The sequence below is a fragment of the Adiantum capillus-veneris genome, chromosome 15 (assembly GCF_014529385.1).
Source record: "Adiantum capillus-veneris isolate H3 chromosome 15, ASM1452938v2, whole genome shotgun sequence".
NCBI classification, from domain to species: domain Eukaryota; kingdom Viridiplantae; phylum Streptophyta; class Polypodiopsida; order Polypodiales; family Pteridaceae; genus Adiantum; species Adiantum capillus-veneris.
In genome coordinates, this window is record NC_140945.1 from 111,837,050 (window position 1) to 111,856,722 (window position 19,673).

Sequence of the window (19,673 nt, forward strand, 5' to 3'; positions counted from 1 at the left end):
TCTTTTGACCTTGAAAGTACCCATAATTCTCTCATTGAACAGGAGTTCCGGTTGGCTACCAACACCAAGGGTGCTGACTAGGCGGCACATCCACGGCCCAAAGCCTAATGACTTCATGACATCTTCCATGAATGACCATGTTATCCTCTCATAGTCTTTATCAAGATCTAACTGCAATAGGATACACTCTTGGTTAGTGAAAGCATCATATTCAGTGCCGACCATTGAATATGATGCTATCATAAATTGACCTTCCCTTGATAAATCCATGTTGGCAGGGAGTGAGGACTTTGTCGAGGAGGGGGGAGAGCTTGCAGGCTACAATTTTGGTGATAATTTTATAGGCTACTGACATCATCGTTATGTGGAACCAATGCTTTAGCTGGGAGCAGCAGAATTGTTTGGGGATAGGCTTAATGAGTCCTCTTTTAATGTTGAAGTCCATGACTCCATCGACCAGGTCTTGGTTAGTCATTCTCATGATTGGAGACTTAAGACCATCCCAAAATTCCTTGAAGAGCTCAATAGTCAACCCATCCCAACCAGGGGACCTCTTTTTTCCCAAAGCTTGTAGCACGAGAGAGCATACAACTTTACTATAAAAAAAGGACACACTCTTGTGATTGGGAGGTAATAACAAAGGTCTTTGATGCCAAGGAATAGTTGAGGCATGAGGAGATGTACTTACAAGGACAAAGCAAGGGCCACCCTATCCAATTGGTACAAAGTGCTTAAAAGGCAACAACTAGGAGATAAGGGATAGGTATGACTCCAAAGGACCATCAACAATAGTATAGGTTGGGATGTCATGTGTCCATTCCGTAGATTAATATAAGGTAAAAAAATAAATATGTCGTATTCTTGGTGGTTGCCAAGCATTTGACCGCTAAAACAAAAGTATTATTCCCTTGTGGGTGAGATAGGGTCTTAGGCAAGGACAACTAGCATCTTAAGTATAGGGTTCTCCTAAAGAAAGAATCGGGGAGGGGGAATAACATGATAGTACTCCCTAGGTTTTACAATGGTATCACAACAGGTTGGATTCTATGATAAGGGTCCATCTTGGAGTTGATTTTTCAAAAGAAGGGGAAAAGAGCCAATTTTCATGAGCATGCAAAAAAGGTGTGGAGGATGAGAGAAGAACAATTTTGTGAGGTCTTTGCACACAGAGAGCATGAGCAGTGCATCCTCTTCTTTCCCCTCATCACGTTGCATAAGCCATGGCTAAAGGGGTGCCCATTTTTTGGGGCTTAGTGTTTGATTTGGTTGAAAACCCTATATACAGGGGTTCTGACATCTTTGAAATCTTTTGAAAGCTAGTTCTGGGAGATTTTGTGGGTGTTGAGGACTTGGAGATTTATTTGATTTTCTAAGTTTTATTTGCAAAGAAGAAAGTAAAGTTTTCCAAATCATGGAATCACAATGCAATTTTGATGTAGCATGCATTTGAGCTTACTTGAACGGTTATGACTAAATTATTGATGTTTTCACCCATGATCTTGGTGCTATGCCAGTGATGTGGCTTGCTCCTGAAAGGGTAAGTTCTGTTACAATTTTTTTTCTTATTGACAGCTGCTTATTGCTTGAATAGTAAAACAAGGATACCTCATTGGCTTCAAACACACACATGTCAGAGTTTTTGATTGTCTACAAGACATTAACACTAGCTTTGGTGTGCATGTAAGCCACTCTTCTAAGGATGTGGGCATGTGTTGTTCAGGCCGTCATGTAGCATGTAGGACATGCATAAGTTTGCAATGGCCTCTGGTGATGCATAGTGGCATGCATCAATAACATGGGTTTTGTGCTGCGAGATCTTTGCATATCTCAATGTTGATGTGAGTATTTAGAGCACAAAAGTCCTCTCTTTTTTGTCTTCTCCTCCTCCTCTGTGTGTGTGTGTGTGTGTGCGTGCGGGCGCATGAGCCTTGGATCAACAAAGGACTAGACTATTTGCTGACAACCACCCCATCGTGATACATACATGGGTGATGGAGAGAGAGAGAGAGAGAGAGAGAGAGGGGGACGAGCAAAACCGTGGGATGGGTGGGTACGAAGCCGCCGAGGAGCGGTGGTGCGGTCCAGTACTTCCCCCACCTTTCATTTCATTTCGTTAGGTTTAGGCGTTTCAGCTCAGCTGCGCTCTTCTTTGTTGTGGTGGTCTCGAGGGGCGGCGGTGGGGCACCCCCATGTCCCCAACTCCCCACACGCACGCCCGCACTGTCTTCCCGCGATGAGGTCTTCCCTCATGCGCACGGCATACTACAGATCCGTGGCCCGACCGAGGGGCTTGTGGCAGCCTAGGACCCATCCAACCCACGGCTGACCCTAACTGGCTGCGCCCTCCCTCACTTCATAGGCTGCGCCACCGCCCGGCCACCCCGCATGTGGGATTTGCTCCTGCCATGCATTGTGTGCGTTTATTTTAAGCGGACATTCTCACATTATATTGCCTTGCTTGCTGTTAGGCATCGTCGCTTTATACTATTTGGAAGTGAGACGTTACTCCATACCTCTCAATCTAATGTGGACCACACTTTTCTTGACCAGTGACTTCAACATATAAAAACAATCTTACAAAGAATCCTTAACTTGATGGAGCTTGCCATTCACCCATTTTGAACATTATCAAGGGCCCCACCATTAGGGCTATCGACAAGGGGATCTATATTATTTGTAATTGAGACGTCCAAGCTTCACTCCATGCCCATCTCAATCTTGTGAGCCTACTATGAACCACTCTTTTCTGTGTTGTATACATGTCTCTCGAATTTCATTCTTTCCCATACAATGATCTATTCCCTCCACAAGCCAACCCAAGACGATTGTCCTACATATCTCTCACTTGTCAGCTTTTTGGCCCCTGATAGAGCTCCTAAGCTTCTTGAGCTACCTTTTTTACAATATCAAGCAAAGAATGGTTTACAATGCTAAGGTGAAACTATATATGAAACTGGTATCCTTCAAACTTCAAATACTCTTAACACGCGCCAAAAAGATTAATCCCCCTCTTTAAAAGTGATTTTGTATCTTTTCTTGTTAGCAAAAGTCTTCTCTTGAGCCTATCAAACACCTTGACAAGTGACTTTCAACGAAATCCTTACGTTGATGGAGCTTGTCACCCAATTTGGCAATCCCATGCAGCAGATGGGGTAAAATTTTCAAAAGGGTTTATTAGATGGAATATTCTATCAAAGATTCCATGCTTGCATGAAAGCAAAAGGTGATTTCTCTTCTCTCTTTCTCTCTCTCTCTCTCTCTCTCTCTCTAGTCTCTCTCTTAGATATTTTTGAGAATGTTTATTCTCTTCTCTCTCTCTCTCTCTCTTTGCACATCTTTCTCAGATATTTTTAAGAATGTCTCCCACTTTGTCCTCTCGCACGCTCTGTGTGTTGCACCATTGCCTACCACGGGTTGTTTGTGGCTTGACAAGCTGGAGCCAAAGGCTCTCTCTTTGCAGCTTGTATCTCCCTTCACATGCTTGAAACAATAATGCGTGCCTTGCAGAGCAGGTAGGGTTTTTGGGGAAAGATGTGTGGAGGAGGAGTTGCATGGGCCGGGGAAAGGGGATGCAGGGGCGCATGTAGAGGAGGAATCTCTATATTTTGCTATGCATAGGTCCCTGATTATTTGGTACAATGGGGATGGCTGCGTGCGATGGGGAAACTTCGACAATTTGTCAGCTTGTTGTTGACTGGAGGAACACTGAAACGAAACATCCATTTTTGTAATATTTAATTTTGATGGATAAGCATAACCTATTGTAGTAGACGAGAGATTATTTTTGGTGAGAATGTACCTCTCAATAGTGTGGCATAAAAGCCGAAGTTTTGTAACCCTGAAGGGGACTTCTAATTAATCAATCTTTTGCGTCTATTGTGTGTTGTGACTGTGTGACTGAGAGAGAGAGAGAGAGAGAGAGAGAGAGAGAGAGAGAGAGAGAGAGAGAGAGAGAGAGAGAGAGATCTTATCTCTTCTTGGCACGTGCTACGGAGCACCCATTGCAAAGGCGACACCACCAATGCGTTAGCAACAGTGAGGGCTACTCACCAACACCAAGCTTGCAAGTTTTTGGTTTTGACGTGAGGCGAGCTTCCACGATCTTCTAGGTGAGTTATCTTGCAAACTGTGTTTTGAGATTTCTTCATATCAGTAGGATTGTGGATAGAAGAGCTACACATTAGGATCATGTAGGTTCAGAATCAGTGACTTGTAATAGACTGCATGCCTTCATACATATTTGATGCACCAAGTTGTTATAACTTATGGGTGGGATATAAAGTCAGAGTACATAGGGTAGTGACCCTTGGTAAGTAGAGGATACCCTATGATTTTTGAGGCGATTCAAGGAAAATTGATCTTGATTTTGATAGCATGAGCGTCATAAGGTTTTGTTGCAGTCACAAGTACATAAGATGTATGGGTTTTATTTTCTCGAGTAGTGTATTGTCATTAGAAGGTTGAGTAGGTGTTTGACAACCATCTACTTGTTTCCATGCGCCTGCAGGTCGAGCTAAGTCCTTGACCGACATTTGGTATGTTGGTCTAGTTTTCGCTATGCTAGTGCCTGCTCCTGGCATATACGCCAACATTGGCACCGTTGTCGGGGACGAGAGCCCTAGGTAAGTGACCTTAAACTAGTCCTATAAGGTAGAAGTCACTCTGGTTTGCCATAATCTTTTTATCTTATTTTAAGTAAGATTTGGGAGTTGGAGTCATGAGGGCTTAGAGAGGTGTTAGGGAGCGTATGACTAGCTTGGATTTTCCATCGTAGGTAGTATGAGTTGTATTTTAGTGTTGATGGTGTGTGAGTGATTTATGAGGTGATAAAAATGTTATCTAGTCCGTGTGAGGTAGTGAAGCGTTTTTCTAATCATAAATGCAACACCCCATTTGATGTGTAGAAGTAGTTTTAGGAAGGACATGCTAACTATGATCTATTGATCACATAGTTATTTGCTTGTGTGCTTGTTTGCATTTAAGATCCCAGATCTCGGGGGGTGCACTATGTAATCATGTAAATGTATAACATGAGTTCGATAGGAGGGGTTTTAAAATAAAAAAGATTTAGGCAATTTAACAGAGATACATTAAAATAAGGGGTTTTTATATTCAATTTTGGAAAATTTTCCTAAAATAAGGGGTCAATTTTAAGAGGGATTTTTTAAATACCCCACAAGCGCACATTATATAGGGGGTACTGAACTGTGAACCCTTCGAGTCCCAGAGAAGGTTGATTTTTAGGGTAAAAATGCAATAAACAATCTTTGGGGATATTTGTGCATGACTGAATGATGATGAGTATATAAGAAAGCATATGCAAGAGATCTGCTAAGAGAATTTACAATTCTTCAACTCTCGACATCATACATGTTGATGTCTTGAGGGCTATCAGAAGGCAATGACTACACTAGAGTGTTCATAAGGGGTGTTTTACCCTAAATACACCTTGAGACTAGAGCTTTGACCAACATTTGGTACTTGGAACACAAAAGGCGGGAAATTATAGAGTGAAATTTAGAAAATTGCTTTGTTTGAGCTTTAGAGGGTATCTACATTTGGTACTTGGAACACAAAAGGCGAGAAATTGTAGAGTGAAATTTAGAAAATTGCTTTGTTTGAGCTTTAGGGAGCATTTAAGAAGAAAATCGGAAAAACTTCATTGAATTTGGAGCATTTTTGGGCTTGCAAAGGCAAAAGTGACGGATCAAGGCAAAGTGGATGCTTGAATTGATCATATCTAGCACAAAAAGTGTTGAAATTGAGATTTGAAAGCTAATGTGAGTTGCTTGTGTGGTGGAGGACCTTTCGATGAGAAAATAAGAACTACCACAACAATGTTCCTTTGCAAGTCTGAGAGTTGTTTGGACTTTTTAGATGATAATTGGGATAGGAAACAGTACGAGGGAAAAATCTTTATTTTGCAAAAGAAGTCCATAATTTGCAAGTACATTGTAAGCTCTCAAAATTTCACAGCATCATTTTACTATTTTAGATATCATCTTCTTAGCGGGTAGCTTATTCCACTCAACCAAGATATAGAGTCTAACTCTGAGAACAAACCTTTAGCAATAGAGATCTACTTTCGAGAAAGCCTACTTATTGTGATGGACACAATGTCAAGTACAACTCTTGCACAACTTAGGGTAGATCTTACACATGAAGACCTACCACTGCTACCACAAGTGTATGCATTCAGTCTCAACAATAGAAAGTTACTAACTAAATGGAAAAATTTCACTTGTCTTCAATGCCTTAAATTTATAGATACTAACACTTCGTTTTCCTTAGATTCCAAGACGTAAGGAGAAAACAACATTGTGCAAGGAGTCCTTCTTAAATACACTTCACTCGATTGCTTCAACCGGAGGCTAGGTCACAAACCCTGTGCACGCAATGAGTGCACCCAAGATGTACACCCCAAAATGATTAATACAAAGACATTTTCTGTCGTTCATACATTGTCTCAAAATCACAAACTTTCCATTGTCTCAAAGCTTTATACATTGTCTCAAAATCACAAACTTTCCATTGTCTCAAAGCTTTATACATTGTAATTTTTTATTCAAAATTTATACAAAGGGGTGATGATTACTGCCTCTTGCTCGTGTTGCTACCACTGCTCCCTTGCCCCCTGCCTCGGTTTTTGCTACCACCGCTCGTTGCCCCATAACCTTGTTGCTACCACTACTGCCTTGTCCTCTCTTCCGGTTGTTGCTCCTTCTCCCTCGGGGGACACTCGTCTCAGGTGCCCTTCCACGTCTCTCGAATGTCTGGCCTTCATACATGGCTTCTTATGCATCTTGAACTCGTTAAGTTTCACTTTGTTCTCTCTCTTGACGTTGATGTGTAACCTAATCCTCTACTTCTGTGGAGCCCGCATAATATTGATTGATTGCTTCTTGCATTTCTTGAACCTCCTCTTGCGTCTACTAGTACCTCTGAGTGACTGCTTCAATGCGGGATTGTTCAAACTCCTTAGCTCGTGCGCTTTCCTCTCTTGATCGACTATGCACCGAAATTATAATATGTTGAATGGCCATTACAAAAAATTTGTGCACATCATAGGGGCTGTAGTTATGTAATTCAAGGTCCTGTAGATGTGTGATAATAAGAAAGTAAGTAAAGAAGTATTTTCTTTTCATAAATTCATTGCAGCGATACAAGCACTTAAACAACATGCGTACTTATGTTTGGTACATCCAAAGTTTGTCTTAGAAGGAGCATAGAATTCATACACGTCCTCAAGCCACAGCTAAAATTATCACTCTGAGTGGGCACACTGATCCATTGATGCTCAGTGGCAGCATTAGATCATGTTCTAACAAAATGTGCTCCACACAACAAATAAATTTTCTTGTGGAACTACATACATAAGCACTTGCTCAGTAGGGCATTAGAAACAAACACTACATGCAAAAGCATAAAGATAATCCTTACAACTTTACACGCCCATAGAATCCCCTGCTTTGACCGGAGTTTCTGTAGTAGACGACCTTTGCTTCATGTCGAATAACACTAGACTCCAATGTTCACTACACAAAAAGAAAACATCAAAACTATCAGTGATGAGAAATAGCAAGACCTTAAATCCAACCTAGCTTTGCATACCGACACAAAGCTCAGCTTTGATTGTAGACAATGACCAAAAATCACGCTAGATCCTAGTTTACTCTGCTGAACCAGCCCAGCAACGTCAAAAATGACTTTCCATTATTATGAAGCATAGGCGATGTAAAAAAATCTATCAACTTTAGAGAAAATCTTGTCGATCGAGGTTGATAATGGAGGTTGCCTATGATTGTTCGGGAAGAGGAATATGTGCTCAAAGAGGTGTTGATTTGACAAGAATTTGTAGTTCCTCTTTGTTTTCTTCATTGATCTACTCTACAATATGCCAGTCTTCTTGCACATGTTCTTGCTCTTCGCTAGCTTGTTGTTGCTCTATGTTGGTTGGCCCTTGCGAAGAGGTACTTGCTTGTTGCTTCTCTTGAGTAGACTTTCACCCTACCTCATCGGGCTCTTCTCTTATCGGCTCAAAGTCTGAATTGGTGGGCTTCTCCCTGGTGGACTCTGGCTAAAAGGTTGTGGGATCCTCTCTTTCCTCCTTGGTGGGGTCTGGCTCTACCTCTACGGGTTCCTCTCTCATTTTGCAGGCTCTAAACCGGGTTGCTCCTTCTTGGTGGTCTTTGTCTCTATCTGTGCGGGCTTGGGCTCTTTCTCTACCTATGCAGGCTCCTCTATGGCGTGTTCAGGCTCCTCCCTCTTGACCCATGATCTTGTGCGTCTGTTGCTCTCAACCCTTGAAGGCTCTGCCTATCGTGCATGAGGATGGAGGGGGGGGGGGGGGGGGGGATGTTAAGAATATCCATTGTCTTGTTGTCCTAGACACTCGCTAAAGAAGCCCATCATAGGAAAAATGAAACCTGTGGAGGGTGTTAAAATTCATGGGCATAATCGTGACACAATGCATATGGGCCACCACGATGTAGCCATCACTGAAAAATTTGACGAGGTAATCCTCTGCAATCTCTTGCAGGCAGAGAAGAGCAATGCTGGCCCATCGCATGCCCACTCTCCAATTCTTGCATATCTCTCACACCACTCGTTGAAAGGGAAGCCTTGGAATGGCTGGTTGCATGTGCCTTTTTATCCTTCGCAGCTCCTGTAGGATGCATCTGTGCACCTCGTATCAGTGTCTTCTTGCTTGACCATGCAAGGACTCACCTGTTGCCCTTCTAGGTGTGGCATTTCCACAAGCCATCTCTACAAACATCATAACAAAGAAACAAACACATTATGTGAGCAAATTTTACCTTCACATAAGGGATCCACGCGTCAAACACAACTACAAATATTATGGTCAGTATCAAGAGCACCAGAGCATTAAATACAGTAATGATGCCCCTATTCTCTTGGCACTGACCTTGAAAATTTGAACTACAAAAAAGAATAAAAGATCTACAAATAGCAAAAAAAGAAACACAACAGCAAGGAATATGGTCAGTACCAAGCAAATTAGAGCCTGAAATACAGTTCTACCTCCCCTATTAACTTGGTATTGACCTTTCAAATTTGAACTACAGAAAAGAGTGATAGGATATCTGAGCATTATGTAGAGATAGATCTACGTTGACAATTGAGGTAGAAGAGGACGCGGCAAGTGGGCGAGAGTACTTGTCCTTTTACTGTTTTCACACTGCACGAAGGCTCATCTGGGACGGGGGTAGAGTTAAAATGCAAGCCAGGAGCAGGCTGACGCTCAAAGGCGGGGTTAACTACCTCTAAACTTTGGACCATGCGCCTCCTTAATGAGAATCGTTTCTATTTTTGTGAAGTTTGGTGGTGGACCATACTGCATGAGAATATGAGTTCGTTTATTGCGTTTACACTAGTTCTCCTTGTGTGATGGCCAACCCACATGTCCTTTTGGAGTTAGGTGTCTGCATCACCATCTCCAAATAGGAGAAAGAGATCGGCCTTGCCTTTTTTGCGATCTTTCTCTCAGTCACCTCTCTTGATCTTGCTCTCAGTGACCTCCAAAGCTTTGAGTCTGTTACTGCCACGTTGCCATCGCCCTTGCCTTTGCCTTTTTGTGATCTTGCTCTCAGCCACCTCTCGCGATTGTGCTCTTAGCGACCTCCAAAGATTTGCGTCTGTTGTTACCGGTGGCATCCCCATCCACCTCATATCATTAGTCATACGGTTATTTGATTCCTGACAAGAGAAAGAAGGGCATGTAAAGAAGACGACGGCTACCAAACAATGAATGTCATTTGGTTGTTTGTTGGTGCAAAAAAGTGTCACCTAAAATATATTATCTAACATTTTCATTTTCTCTCTCTAAGATGATATGGAACTTCTTATAGGGCCCAAAAGTGAGTCCAAAGTTCTCCTAATGCCTTACCTGTATATTTTTTAGTATTATATATACCCCTTATGTATGTATTTTTGTAAAAAAGCTAGCCCTTATGTATGAAAATTTTCACTTTCTCAATTAAAAGTTCCTTTATGTAAGTACATTTTTTTGTAAATGTACCTAATTATAAATCCATTATTTTGTTAGCACGTGCTATCTTACATATTTCCTAGTGGACGCCCCTAGGAGCCAGACAAAGGTTTTAACCAGCCAAGAGCCTTCCTTGTGACCCTAAGATCCCATTTATCTTTTCAGATCACTGCATAGAACTCACATAGGGAATCAAGTCCTTATATACAGTTGTTTGGTTGGGATTAACCCTCTAGTTATACCAATCAACAATATAGAGTACTGAAGTGAGAATCACTATTTTGACAAAGAATTGCAGAGCTGAAAGTTTTGTATAGATAGCCAGAACCAAGGATCCTGTAAGTTGGTGATCATTTTGGAGTGCAAAATACTTTACAAGTTGGGAAAGCAATTTGAAAGCAAGTTAGAGAAAAGGGTAGCTACAAGCAGACTTCTAAGGTAAGAGGTTTGGGTGGATAGTTACTTGTGTGAAAGATTTGATGAACTCAAGATCCAGTAAATGCCTTCAAAGATACCGGAGAGTGGTAGGAGATTAGGTAGCTTAGTGTCGACAGAAGAGAGTGTGAAGCAAGCAAGGATAGATCCGTTAGCACCAATCATAGAAGAGGCCAGTGATACCCCAAAAACCCTTGAACACACCAAAATATACAATAATCTTCCTAAAGGGAACAAATGCCCATGGAGACCTAGTGTAGACGGATGTTTGAGGACGTGAATGCATCTGTATTGAAGAACGACTAGCTAGAGGATTAGTAGTAATTCTAGTAAACAATGATGGTGACTCGATGGTGATAGGTTTTACGATGAAGAGAGAAACCACTATCTCATTGTCAAAGACCTAAAAGTTTACAATCGCTACGGAGACAATGTAGCAAAAGGGAAGATGGTTATGGAGATCCAAGGATTGCCTCCTAAACTCAATCTTCTTGGAGCCTTCTACATTCATGACAAGAGAGTAGTGAGAGTGGCTACAATTCAAAAAAATATTGGGATTTACAAGCACGAGTATGGGAGAGTCATCTCTTAGTACTACCATTGCATGGAACCCCATGTGAATGAACTAAGCAAAGACAAAGTCTTGTGCATTTTTTCATATGATTCTGCAACTAGAACCCATATCATTTTTGTCAATAAGTACGAAGGAGAATACAACCCAATTATCCCAAAAGATGTAGGGAGAGTAATAACGCCAAAACTGTTGGCACAGGCTTCTATAGAGAAGCAAAAGCCCATAGAAACCCCTATAAAATCTACAAATCCCTTCTCAGATGATTACAGTACCACATCATAATCAAATAGATAGCCATTGTCCAACCCTCATAACTCACAAACCTCACCGCTATCATTTCAAGCATGGCTCGAGTAGTTTGCAACACCAAAACTGAACACAAAAGGGGGTGGATATCAAGCCATGTCAGGGCTAGAAGCACCACCAATACCACCACTCCATCAGCAATACCAAGATGAGAGTAGAACAAGAACATCAAATCCGGCCAGGACTAATGCACCACATTGAGAAGGAGAACAAGAACAAGCAAAGGAACGACCACTTGCTAGACCAATCAAGAATTGTGGATTAAGAGCACCCTAGGTGAGGAACATGTACCATATCCTAGGCCAGAGAGATCTCATAGAGGAGGAATGGGGGATCCTATGTTTAGATTGAGGGATCACTGTAGGATCAGATCGTCTCAAGTCCAAAAATGGGTTAACAAATAAATATTCCAAAAATAGGGATCACGTGGAAGCATTTTTGTGTGTCATTAGAGCTAAGGAAGTCCTAGACTTTTCCATGGAGTTTGTAGGATTTGGACGCACCTTAGAGTTGCTTTGATTTAGACGAGAGAAGGGATTTTGAGACCATAGAAGAGGAATTTAATGAATTTATGGAGGAATTCTCTCAAAGAGGGATAGCTCACAATACGGTCTTGCAAATCCATAAGATCAAGCTAAAAGAGGGGGAATCAGTTAGAAAAGTGGCAGTAGAAGAATTGTCAACCTAGTCAAGGCTAATTCTCAGTTTTATCCAAGGATTGAGGAATGCGGACCTTCAAAAGGATCTCCATATGAAAAAGAGCTCAGCTCTAAACGAGTTGACCAAACAAGCCCTATACCTAGTAGACAATTGTGTTGTTTACAAGGAAGGTGAATATAGAGACTTAGATGATGATTCGTCATCACAACATAGTGGAACTAAGCCCAAAAAATTAGCACAAAAGAGTGAGGGAGTTGTAAGCCAAGAGAAAATTATTAAAGAAGTTCTCAAAAGGATAAGCCCATTTGCTAAGCCACGGGCTAAACCCATTTGCTAAGCCCGTGGCTTAGGTTGCTAAGCCACGGGCTAGGCAACCAAAGTGGTGTGCCATTGAACAAAAATGGATGAATCATGTGATGAAAGAGTGTTACTACAACAAGAGATATGTGACAGAGAGATAGTATGCCCCACTAGCCCAAGTAGAACCTCCTCAAGTACCACCAATTCCTAGGTATACAGTAGGAAATTTACCAGGGCCAGTAGGGGTTGAATGGCCACAACCAATTTTGGGGCAACAACCGCTTCTTCTAGGAGCAATACCAGTAGGAATTAGGTATGCACCCACTGTAGAAGAACCGGAGGAACAAGCCTTAGTGCCTATGACCACATATGACAAAGACCTAAGTGGATATATGGTTAGTTCAACATATTATCAACCCGAAGAGCCAAAACTCATATTGGGGGAATAGAGGATCTGTAAGATCTTCTCTAGAGCATCTTGAGTGAGATGATGACGTAGATAATGAATGCTCTGACAACTCAAGTGAACAAGAGGAAACAATAGTGGATGACAAGTTCTATGACTTTTCAAATCAACAACCTACACGTCAATAATGCTGTAAGGAAAAGAGAGTTGAGCATAGGGCTAGAGAGAATCTGATGCCTAGAATAAGAGGCAAACCACAATTTTTGATGTTTGTAAAAGCTAAAGATTGTGTTAAAGACAAAATTTTAGGAATATTCTCTAGAGCTCGGGATCCAAAGACACGAGACATCATAAGAAACCCAAGAAAACAAACTCAAAATTTTGAAACTGAAAAAAACCCCAAGAAAACAAAAGAACTAGGACTAGACAAGTTTGGAGAAATTAAGTGGACCAGAGTTGAGAAAAAGGAGAAATACAGAGAGCTTAAGAAAACTCAGAGTGAAGTGTGGACATCAGAAATAGAGAGTGGTGAGAAAGAGGATGAAAAAAATGACAGCAAGACGAGCGTGCCTTCCCACTACAAAAAATTAACTGTCTGAGACAGAAGGTAGTGATAACACATCCCATACAAGAGAGAAAGGACAAGGAGTCATATGATGGGCCAGAGGATGCAAAGAAGATAGACTTGGCAAAACTAGGAGAAGAGTCTAAGCTGGTCTATATAGCAACTGATCTGTGTCTGGAAGAAGAAGAGAAGCTCATAAGTCTTCTCATGAAGTACAAGGGCGTGTTTGCTTGGTCATCACTATGTATAAATTGTGTATATCAGGTGCGTTCAAGGAATATTTTTAAAACTCCTTATTTGTGAATTTTTTTATAAATAAAATACTTCCTTTTCCTATTCAATCTGTAAATTTTTGTCCCAATTTCATTTCATGGTACCCTTATCTATGTGAAAATGTGAGAAAAAATAAAAATAAAAAACCCCTTCTCCTGCACTCACGTGATAGTCACATAATCATTAAGTGGCCCCCCCGAGAAAGGAGTAGATCCAACAATATGCCAACACACAATCCCATTAAAAGATATGAAAAGCCTAGCGAACAGAGACTCTACACGTATAATGATACGTTTGCTAAGCGCATCAAGGAGGATATTGATAAAGTGAAGGAAGCTAAATTCATCTACAAGATAGAACACACCGACTAGGTATCTCTAACTGTGGTAGTGCCTAAGAAAAATGGTAAACTCTGAGTGTGTGTCAATTTAAAGAAGGTTAATGCATCCACAATAAGGAACAATTTTATCCCCAACCTATCATTGACCATGTTCTACTATGAGTGGCAAGCAAGCGGGCATATTCCTTCTTAGATGGATTCTCTAGATACAACCAACTTCAATCACGCTTGAAGATCAATATAGGATGGAATTTTCCATAGAGTGGGATATATATGCGTATAGAGTCATGCTGTTTGGATTGACTAATGCCCCAACATCCCTGAGATTAATGGCACATGCTTTTAAAGAATACTTGAGGATATTCTTGGAAATTTATATGGATGATCTATGCATACACTCTCTCTTGAGAGATGAACATATGAAACACCTCAAAAAATTATTTGAGAAGTGCAATACGTATAGGGTAATGCGTATATGATCTGCCTTAACCTAGAAAAGTGTGTATTCATGGTTAGACAAGGTAGATCCTGGGACAAATCCTCTCAAAGAACGGCATATCTACAAATTTGGATAAGATTAAAGTGATTGTAGAAATGCCTAGACCAAACAATTCAAAGCAGATACAATCCTTTATGGGACATTGTGGTTATTACATGAGGTTTATACACATTGTATGTAGTCATTGCTCAGCCCTTGTATAGACTTATAGTAGTCTTTGTATGGACGGATGAGTGTGAGGAGTCTTTAAAAAAGTTAAAGAGAGCACTCATATTCTCTCCAGTATTAAAAGCACCGAGTTGGGAAAAGATCTTTGATGTTCATATTGATGCTGTGGCATTTTCTATAGGATGCATCTTGGCTCATCCAGGAGAAGGAAATATGGATTTCCCAGTCTGTTATGCAAGCAAACAGCTTAACAGTGAACTACACTACCACTAAGAGAGAAGGGCTAGGGATGATATATGTTGTTAAAGTTTTTTGGCATTATCTCCTTGCAAACAAGTTTTTGTTTTTCATTGATAATCAAGCCCTTTTATACCTTGTAAACAAACCATGCAATACCGAAATTAGAATTGTATGATGCTTTATCATATTGTTGGAGTTTGATTTTTACAATAGTGGTTAAAAAGGGGAAGATGCATCTTTGAACATATCATCTTTCCAAATTTCCAAATGGAGAAGCTCCAAAAGGGGTAGACGATGACATTCTTGATGCATATCTTTTCAATGTTGAAATGGTACCTAAGTGGTCTCAAGAGATAGTCAATTTACTATCCTATGGTCGATAAACAGAGCAAGAATTTACACAACAGACGGTTTGGCAATCCAAGAATTTTCAATTAATTGGCGGACATTTGTATCATTTAGGCTCAGACAACATTTTACAATTATGCATAATTTCAGAAGAGTATGACTGCTATCTTTTAGAAGCACATATTCAAGACTTGGCATTTCATTGCTCACAAACAAAAACATATCAGTGCTTGAAACAATATTAGGAGTTTATTGTCCAAATATATGCATTGATGTTCATGAGTATGTTACTAATTGTGCTACATGTAGATCTAAACCACCAATAGAACATGCAACGCTGTTTCAGGTAACAATTGCACCAAAATGGAGTCAATATATAATTGACTATCTAACAACAAGAACGTTTCCTGAAAATACCTCTAGAGCACATCAAAGGGCCATAGGAATAGAGGCTCGACACTTCCCATTGATTGAAAATCAGCTCTATAAGTGAGGAAAGGATAATCAGCTCAGGATATGTGCAACAAAAAGTATATATTTGCCAATCTTAGAGCAAGTACATGGAGGAATAAGCAAAGGCCATTTCTCAGGGCATAATATAACAAAAATTGTCCTAACCACTGAAATATGGTGGCCTACATTATATATATGGACACTGAAGAATATGTTAAAAGATGTGATGCTTTCCAACGTCCCAAAGTGCCAATAAAGAGGGATGACATGCCTTTAAGGCCAATGATGGGATCCAAGGCATTCGCTAAGTGGGGTATAGACTTTGTAGGACCAATTTCACCTCCCGCTTATAGGACTCACACCCAATATATCATTGTTGCCATGGATTATCTCACTAAATGGACTGAAGCTCAAGCCACACAGAAAGCTAATGCAAGGACCAATGCAAAATTTCTATATGAAAATATCTTTGTTAGATATGGTCTACCAATAGAACTTGTCAGTGATTGTAGCACACATTCCATTAATGAACCTATTGAATTTTTTTTAGATAAATTCATGGTAATTCACAAAAAGTGTGCTCCATACCATCCACAAATAAATGGACAAGCTAAAGCTACAAATAAAACCTTATGCATTGTATTGACTAAAATAGTATCTGATTCAAGGACAGATTGGGATCAAAAGTTGCACTCTACATTGTGGTCTTATAGGATAGCTTATAAGACATCTATTGGAACAACACCGTATAATGTGGTGTTTGGTCTCAACGATATCTTGCCCATGGACTTTTTAATCCCAACTCTAAGGGTAGCTAAACAACTAGAATGGACAGGCCATGAAATGTCTTCAAGACTAGACGGCCCTGAAAAGGTAGATGAGCTCCACTTGAAAGCCACACCTTCTATCTACGCTCATAAAAGAAGGTGAAAGAGTTTTTTGATAAGCATGTTGCTCAAAATAATTTAAAACAGGTGATTATGTCATAGTTTATACATTAAAACAACATGCCAAGAAACTCAAAAAGCAAGGGATGGGATCCTTTGTGATCAAATATCTATCTCCAAGTGGGGCTATTAGGCTTACTACATTAGATGGTGAAGAAATGTCCAATTGGATTAGTGGATGCTGGCTAGAATCCATTTCTTAAACCTTGGCTAAGGTATACAAGTCAATTTTTGTAACTTTTGACCTAAGTTTTTGGATGATGAAAGTGAACGTACACTGATGTGTTGTGCTCTAAGCTCTCTACTGTTTCATCTCTTTGTGTCTCCTTTGTGTGGTGTTGCATTGCAATTTTCAGCGTACCAATGTGTTTCAGGGGAAATCTCTTCCTTTCTATGTAAGTTTCTTGCGATGAAGTTGTGTTTTTAGTAGTGCATGTCTACAAGTTGTTTTCATCCATTACGCACCGTACACACATTAAAGCTAGTTTAGGTTGCCTTGTCCCTGGCAATGGTGCCAAAATGTCGGTCGGCTGCCAAGCCTTACCATATCGATGCCAACAAAGCGAGAATCACAGACATAAAATGTCAATCCGTGGGATGTAGCTGACCCGACTAGTGCATGGAGGCTACAAGAGAAAGCTAATCTCTCAAAAAATCCAAGTCTAGTGTGCTCTCACCTAGATAGGTCTCAGGTGTGTGTCAAACACCAAAAGCTAACCTTCTTACCACAAGCCTAATACAACGAATTTGTGTAGCTACGGTGCTCCAAATGCAACAAAACCTGATACCTAGAATGTGCAAAGTATCATCATCATCCCCATGTGCTCCAAAGCCATTTTTGACGCCTTGGCAAAATTGCACCAAAGATAAATCACCTATTTTGGGCAGTTGATTGCGACCTTTGAAGCACTCTATAGCTTCCTAAGGACATGCTCTAAAGAATTCACCAAATTTTCCATTACTTCCTCTAGTTTTGACTAAATTTAAACATTATTTGACTTTATTATTGTTGAAAGGTGCTTGAGAGTAGGGATACTCAATGAGGACCTCGGTAGCATTAGTTTGATAGATAGGGTTGGATGAAGGATCCTTGAGACTAGTGGTTAGCCGGCAAGGATAGCACCCAGTTATAATTAGAGATCTAAGACTCAAAGTTGATTTTTTCATGTACTATATTCTTTTTTATGTTCAGTAGGAGTAGGGTAAGTAGGAAACAGTCAGGACTGCATCTGGTTTGAGGTGAAGTGAAAAACACCAAAAAAAATTCATGATCATTTTCGACGCACCAAAGATAGATAGGGGCCTTTTGGGGATGAACTTGGAAAACTAAACTTGCAAGGTGAAAGAACAACTTGTTGAAACCATCCCTATTGATTTGGGTATCATTTGGACCACTAAAAAACCGGGTCGAGCCCAAATATGGTGATAAATTGCCATTTAAAATGTTAAATCGCTTTTGGCTAAACATTGAAACGAGAGTATGGAGAAGCCTTAAAACATTCGGAAAATCAATATGTGAAATAAAAATTGTAACAAGTCAATTTTCTTTAGAAATTTATCTTTGGTGCACCAACGATAGATTTCCTACCAAGGGGTGAATTTTGCAAAAGTTTTGACTGACATATACAACTCTTGAGCAAGTTTGAACCACGTTGGAGCTATGTAAATGTTGAAAACACCAAAACAATTGAAAACCTTCAAGACAAGACAAAAAAGGGTGGTAAAATACTCACATACATATCAAACCTTGTGGGACTCAATGGAGGGACTTGAAACTATATTCACTAACATAAGAAAATCACTTCAGACAAAAAATTCTTAAAATAGGAAAAATTTATCTTTGGCGCATCGAAGATAAAGGTTTCACCAGAAGAGTGATTTTCTTGATTTGACACCAGGGACAACATTGGTAGACCATAAGAATTCCATTCAAGTGGTCAAAGCCAAATTATCTCTCACAGAAGGGGTGTAGCTATCTTTGGCACGCCTAAGATAATTTGCACTAAATTCCCAAGATTTTGGCTTATTGAGTGTGTATTAAGTGGTTGATGATTATAATTGTCAGAGATTTAATGACTTGAAGTGATGGTGTGCAAGAAATCACGTCTTGGTAGAAAGGGGCAAAGCACGACTTAGAAGCACTTTGTCTGAACCGAAGAGCATCTTTCCAGGTTTGAAGTATATGTTTTGTAATTGCTTGTGTCCATTTATGAACTTGAGATCCGGTAGGGTGCTATGGAATCTTAGTAATTTGGGAGAAAATCTCAGTAGGGCATCCATCAAAGGGAGAATAAACCAAAGAAGATCTACAGAGACTATAGAAGAAGAGGTGTTAAATACTTACTCCGACTCGAGTGTTCTGAGATATCTTCTTTTTCAACCTAATCGGGGATCAGAACCTCACTCAAGTTCAAGCATATTTTGACCTTCTTTAAGACTAACAAGTACGAGTGTCCAAATTTATCTGGATCCTAATGAAGAATATGTTGTAAGGGTATATAATCATACTATTGAGTTTGAAAACGAGGTTAGGGAAAATAAGCAAGATGCCTTATACATGGACCGAAACATAGTACAATACCACAAAAGACAAAATCCTTACAGCATGGATAGATGGGGATTGGAAGCTGACACTCTGATTCCAAACATGATTGCGAAAGAAGAACCGTTAGTGTTGGAGTATAAGTATACAACTTGATAGACACCAAACCTCTAAAGCATATATCCACTAACAACCCAAGACTTAGATTCTATTTTTGGGAAGACAACAATGTTATAGATTTGGTCTAGACTACCGATGCCAAACCAGGGGAATTGACACCCTTGAAAATTGTGTACAAGGTAAAAGAGAAAGGTTTATCAGAACTTCCAGTCCACCTCTTTAGGGATTGTTATAGCAATAATTTTGCTATGATAAATTCAAGGGAGATTGAAATACCAGCGAAACTCAATCTGAGAAGTTATTATGTGGACCATACCTAAAATAGAGCAAAATTGGAGGAGAAATGAGAGAGCCTATGGTAGCATGTCTAATCAGCAAAACAAGGAAGTACAACTCGAGGCAGTCACCTCAATGATAGAAATGGGGGTAGAGAAGCGAAAACCACATTTAACTGGGGAAGAATGAGTGACACAAGGATAAGAAGAGGT

General features: G+C 40.2%; 1 long non-coding RNA gene across 1 annotated transcript; it reads left to right on the plus strand.

Moving 5' to 3' along the window:
- The first annotated feature begins 1,244 nt into the window (after positions 1–1,244).
- On the plus strand, positions 1,245–6,593 carry LOC147441286 (uncharacterized). The gene is made up of 3 exons (XR_015184362.1): positions 1,245–4,109; positions 4,508–4,622; positions 6,292–6,593. It is a non-coding gene; the product is annotated as an uncharacterized LOC147441286 (long non-coding RNA).
- The last annotated feature ends 13,080 nt before the right edge of the window (positions 6,594–19,673 follow it).